This window comes from Somniosus microcephalus, chromosome 12, assembly GCF_052327205.1.
Source record: "Somniosus microcephalus isolate GS21.2 chromosome 12, FLI_Smic_1.0, whole genome shotgun sequence".
Taxonomy (NCBI): Eukaryota; Metazoa; Chordata; class Chondrichthyes; order Squaliformes; family Somniosidae; genus Somniosus; species Somniosus microcephalus.
The window spans coordinates 4956293-4962567 of NC_140998.1; positions in this window are offsets into that span (position 1 = coordinate 4956293).

The window sequence follows — 6275 nt, forward strand, 5'->3', positions numbered from 1 at the left end:
ATTGAGGGGTAGATGTCAGTGTCTCAGCTGTCCTGGAACAGCTTGACTAGGGGAACGGCATTCTCTGGTACACAGGTCTTCTGCACTACAGCTGGGATGTTGTCAGGACTTCCTGTGTCCAGGGCACTCAGCCACTTCTTCATGTCTCATGGAGTGAATTGGCTGGACACTGGTAGCTCTGATAGTGGAGATGTTGGGAAGAGGCTGAGTAGAATCATCCACTCGACATCTTTGGCTGAAGACGTTTGCAATCACTTCAGCCTTGTCCCTTTCACTCACATGCTGGGCTCCACCATGGTTAAGAATGGGGATGTTCACGGAGCCTGCTCCTCCCATTTGTTGCCTGATTGTCTGCCACCATATTCGACTGGTAGGGCTACAGAGCTTTGCTCTGATCCGTCGGTGTGGGGCCACGTAGCCCTGTTTCTAGCCGGCAGCTAGTGGTGCTCAGCGTTCAGGTAGCCCTGTGTAGGTTTGTGCCTGGTGGTTCTACAGCTCCGCCCTTCTCCAGTCCACATTGGACCCCACGGAGTTCTGGATATTTACCACTGAACACAGAGGTATAGAGGTAGAGATCTCATAGAAGTATGTAGGAGAACCTATAGAAGGGGACCTGATAGAAAGATATTAGAGGAGTCCTTATAGAGGGAATAAGAGGGGATTTATATAGATAATGGTAGAGAAAAGGTTGATCCAGAATACACCTGGCAGAAAGACATGACCATAGAGTCAGTGGGGAAAGGGGAGTTCAGAGCAGATGTCGACTGGTCTCTGTGTGAGAACATGTGGAACAGACCGTGGGTAAGGGACTGGGAGCAAACCCTCACCATTTGAGAGAGAGTTGGACGCTGTGATGGGGAATTAGGAAGAGAGCAGGTGAACCGGTCTTTGCTCCTCATTGATAATGATGGTCCTATTGGGACGCAGGGTGTACACAGAGCCTTGCTCGCTGGGATCAGTCCCCGAGCTCAGTGCCATTAGAATGCAACATCAGAAGCAGCGTGGGCCAGGGGCTCCGATCCAGCTGGGTTCTCCCATCCCCACCGGCCGGTCACTGGCTCCGGCCCAGGAGAGTTTGACCACTGGACCGTCTGCCCTATGCCATTGTGCCAGACCACATGTTCCATCTGGTATATAGAAGGTTCCGCCATCTTTACAAAGGGCTGTCATTGCACAGAATTCACAGCCCAGAAACAGGCCATTCGGCCCATCTGGTCTATGCTGGTGTTTATGCTCCACATGAGCCTCCTCCCACCCCTCTTCATCTCCCCCCATCAACATAACCGTCTATTCCTTTCCCCCTCATGTGTTTATCTAGCTCCCCTTAAATGCATCTCTGCTATTCGCCTCAACCACTCCCTGTGGCAGCGAGTTCCACATTCTCTCCACTCTCTGGGTAAAGAGGTTTCTCCTGAGTTCCATTCAGGATGGTGTGTGACTCGGAGAGGAACTTGGAGGTGGTGGTGTTCCCAAGCGTCTGCTGCCCTTGTCCTAGGTGGAAGAGGTCGCGGGTTTGGGAGGTGCTGCCGAAGAAGCCTTGGCGAGTTGCTGCAGTGCATCTTGTGGATGGTCCACACTGCAGCCACGGTGCGCTGGTGGTGGGTGTTTAAGGTGAGGAGCGGGTTGGATATTTGAGCCGGGGGGTGGGGCTGCCAATCAGGCGGTCTGCTTTCTCGAGGTTGCGGTAGGAGGGGCAGATACAGAGGGGGTGCAGAAGGCCCATTCCTCGGGGAGTCTGCACGAAAGAGGGGAGCATCCTTGCCCCGGTACTGAGGCTCACCGTGACCCCGGTATTGAGGCTCACCGTGACCCCGGTACTGAGGCTCACCGTGACCCCGGTACTGAGGCTCACCGTGACCCTGGTACTGAGGCTCACTCCGGCCCCGGTACTGAGGCTCACCGTGACCCCGGTACTGAGGCTCACCGTGACCCCGGTACTGAGGCTCACTGTGACCCCGGTACTGAGGCTTACTGTGACCCCGGTACTGAGGCTCACCGTGACCCCGGTACTGAGGCTCACCGTGACGCCGGTACTGAAGCTCACCGTGACCCCGGTACTGAGGCTCACCGTGACCCCGGTACTGAGGCTCACCCTGACCCCGGTACTGAGGCTCACCCTGACCCCGGTACTGAGGCTCACCGTGACCCCGGTACTGAGGCTCACCGTGACCCCGGTACTGAGGCTCACCGTGACCCCGGTACTGAGGCTCACCGTGACCCCAGTACTGAGGCTCACCCTGACCCCGGTACTGAGGCTCACCGTGACCCCGGTACTGAGGCTCACCGTGACCCCGGTACTGAGGCTCACCGTGACCCCGGTACTGAGGCTCACCGTGACCCCGGTACTGAGGCTCACCGTGACCCCGGTACTGAGGCTCACCGTGACCCCGGTACTGAGGCTCACCGTGACCCCGGTACTGAGGCTCACCGTGACCCCGGTACTGAGGCTCACCGTGACCCCGGTACTGAGGCTCACTCTAACCCCGGTACTGAGGCTCACCGTGACCCCGGTACTGAGGCTCACCGTGACCGCGGTACTGAGGCTCACCGTGACCCCGGTACTGAGGCTCACCGTGACCCCGGTACTGAGGCTCACTCCGGCCCCGGTACTGAAGCTCACCGTGACCCCGGTACTGAGGCTCACCGTGACCCCGGTACTGAGGCTCACCGTGACCCCGGTACTGAGGCTCACTCCGGCCCCGGTACTGAAGCTCACCGTGACCCCGGTACTGAGGCTCACCGGGACCCCGGTACTGAGGCTCACCGTGACCCCGGTACTGAGGCTCACCGTGACCCCGGTACTGAGGCTCACCGTGACCCCGGTACTGAGGCTCACCGTGACCCCGGTACTGAGGCTCACCGTGACCCCGGTACTGAGGCTCACCGTGACCCCGGTACTGAGGCTCACCGTGACCCCGGTACTGAGGCTCACTCTAACCCCGGTACTGAGGCTCACCGTGACCCCGGTACTGAGGCTCACCGTGACCGCGGTACTGAGGCTCACCGTGACCCCGGGACTGAGGCTCACCGTGACCCCGGTACTGAGGCTCACCGTGACCCCGGTACTGAGGCTCACCGTGACCCCGGTACTGAGGCTCACCGTGACCCCGGTACTGAGGCTCACTCCGGCCCCGGTACTGAGGCTCACCGTGACCCCGGTACTGAGGCTCACTCCGGCCCCGGTACTGAAGCTCACCGTGACCCCGGTACTGAGGCTCACCGGGACCCCGGTACTGAGGCTCACCGTGACCCCGGTACTGAGGCTCACCGTGACCCCGGTACTGAGGCTCACCGTGACCCCGGTACTGAGGCTCACCGTGACCCCGGTACTGAGGCTCACTCCGGCCCCGGTACTGAAGCTCACCGTGACCCCGGTACTGAGGCTCACCGTGACCCCGGTACTGAGGCTTACTGTGACCCCGGTACTGAGGCTCACCGTGACCCCGGTACTGAGGCTCACCGTGACCCCGGTACTGAAGCTGACCGTGACCCCGGTACTGAGGCTCACCGTGACCCCGGTACTGAGGCTCACAGTGACCCCGGTACTGAGGCTCACCGTGACCCCGGTACTGAGGCTCACCGTGACCCCGGTACTGAGGCTCACCGTGACCCCGGTACTGAGGCTCACCCTGACCCCGGTACTGAGGCTCACCGTGACCCCGGTACTGAGGCTCACCGTGACCCCGGTACTGAGGCTCACCGTGACCCCGGTACTGAGGCTCACCGTGACCCCGGTACTGAGGCTCACTCCGACCCCGGTACTGAGGCTCACTCCGGCCCCGGTACTGAGGCTCACTGTGACCCCGGTACTGAGGCTCACTGTGACCCCGGTACTGAGGCTCGCTGTGACCCCGGAGTTAGGCTCACTGTGACCCCGGTACTGAGGCTCACTATGACCCCGGTACTGAGGCTCACTGTGACCCCGGTACTGAGGCTCACTGTGACCCCGGTACTGAGGCTCACTCCGGCCCCGGTACTGAGACTCACTCCGACCCCGGTACTGAGGCTCACTGTGACCCCGGTACTGAGGCTCACTCCGGCCCCGGTACTGAGGCTCACTCCGGCCCCGGTACTGAGGTTCACTCCGGCCCCGGTATCGGCTGCCCGCTGACCACGGCGGGGGATCCGCAGCGAGTTTCTCTGCCGAGAATAGTCTCTTTCCGCCTGTCACAGGCAGCCAGTGGACATGATGCTTGTGGTTTGACCTCCTGCTGCACCCTGTATAATAACCCGCCACCCCCACCTGCATACCGAGCCTTGGGCAGGTGTTGGCAGACAGAACATTTCTTCATCTCTCTCCTGTCCTCTTCCTTTTCTTATCTTTGCTTGGGGAATAATTGTATTTAATTAAAGTGCGGCGATCTCGAGATGGGCAGGTGCTGATACGCACTGAGCTAACAGATGTGTGGAGTGAGTGCAGAGAGATCACTGGCAGGATGGCAGCCAGTGGATTCAGCTCACGGGTAATCTGAGTCCTCACAGACCCCCCAACAAACTTCACTTTAACCACAGCTGATCAGCACTTTTACACCAAAAAGATTCCATCAGCAGGTCAGGGAATGTTCCACAATGGCACAGGTTCAATCCCCGGTCTTTGCCAATCGAGCTCCTCTCAGCCAAGGCTGCGGAGGGCACGACAGTCCAGCACAGTGCCACCAGCCCAGGGATGGGGCAAACCAGAGCCACCAGACGTCTTACCGCTGAGCACTGGTCGGAGAATCCTGCAGGAGGGAGCGTGTGTGAGTGTGTGTGTGAGTATGTGTGTCTGTGTGTGTGGGTATGTGTGTGTGAGTGAATGTGTGTGAGTGTGAGTGTGTGTGTCTGTGTGTGAGTGTGTGTGTGTGAGTGAATGTGCGAGTGTGTGTGTGTGTGAGAGTGTGTGTGTGTGAGAGTGTGTGTGCGAGTGTGTGTGTGTGTGAGAGAGTGTGTGTGTGTGTGAGGGAGAGTGTGTGTGTGTGTGAGTGTGTCTGACTGTGTGTCTGTGTGTGTGCGAGTGTGTGTGTGAGAGTGTGTCTGTGTGTGTGAGAGTGTGTGTGTGTGTGAGAGTGTGTGTGTGTGTGTGTGAGAGTGTGCGTGTGTGTGTGAGTGTGTGTGCGAGTGTGTGTGTGCGAGTGTGTGTGTGAGAGTGTGTGTGAGTGTGTGCGTGTGAGTGTGAGTGTGTGTGCGAGTGTGTGTGTGCGAGTGTGTGTGTGAGAGTGTGTGTGTGTGTGAGAGTGTGTGTGTGTGTGAGAGAGTGTGTGTGAGTGTGTGTGTGAGTGTGTGTGTCGTGTGTGTGCGTGTGAGTGTGAGTGTGTGTGCGAGTGTGTGTGTGCGAGTGTGTGTGTGAGAGTGTGTGTGTGTCTGTGTGAGTGTGTGTCTGTGTGAGTGTGTGTGTGTGTGTGTGAGTGTGTGTGCGAGTGTGTGTGTGCGAGTGTGTGTGTGAGAGTGTGTGTGAGTGTGTGCGTGTGAGTGTGAGTGTGTGTGCGAGTGTGTGTGTGCGAGTGTGTGTGTGAGAGTGTGTGTGTGTGTGAGAGTGTGTGTGTGTGTGAGAGAGTGTGTGTGAGTGTGTGTGTGAGTGTGTGTGTCGTGTGTGTGCGTGTGAGTGTGAGTGTGTGTGCGAGTGTGTGTGTGCGAGTGTGTGTGTGAGAGTGTGTGTGTGTCTGTGTGAGTGTGTGTCTGTGTGAGTGTGTGTGTGTGTGTGTGTGTGTGTGTTTGTGTGTGTGTGTGTATATGATGTAATTAAATCAATGTATACAAACAATAAATGTGCAGTTAAAATTGGAGACAAACAAACAAAATACTTCCCACAGGGGCGGGGGGTGACGCAGGGCTCGCCAATCTCACCGACACTCTTTAATATTTACATTAATGGATTGGCAAAACTACTTGAACAATCTACAGCACCCGGCCTCACCCTATATGAATCCAAGGTTAAATTCCTCCTCTATGCCGACGACCTGGTTCTGCTGTCACCAACTAAGGAGGGTCTACAGCAGAACCTGGACCTGCTGGAGTCGTACTGCCAGACTTGGGCCCTGACAATAAATCCCCAAAAAACCAAAGTCCTTGTGTTCCAGCAAAGATCCAAACAACATGGACCCACAATAAATTTCACAGTAGGAACAACCAAAATTGAACAAACCACTCACTACACATACTTGGGCTTAAAAATCAGTTCTACGGGAAACTTCAAACTGGCTGTGAATGAACTGAAAGAGAAAGCAAGAAGGGCTTTCTATGCCATCAAAAAATCAATCCAAATAGAAATCCCAATTAGCATTTGGCTCAAAATTTTC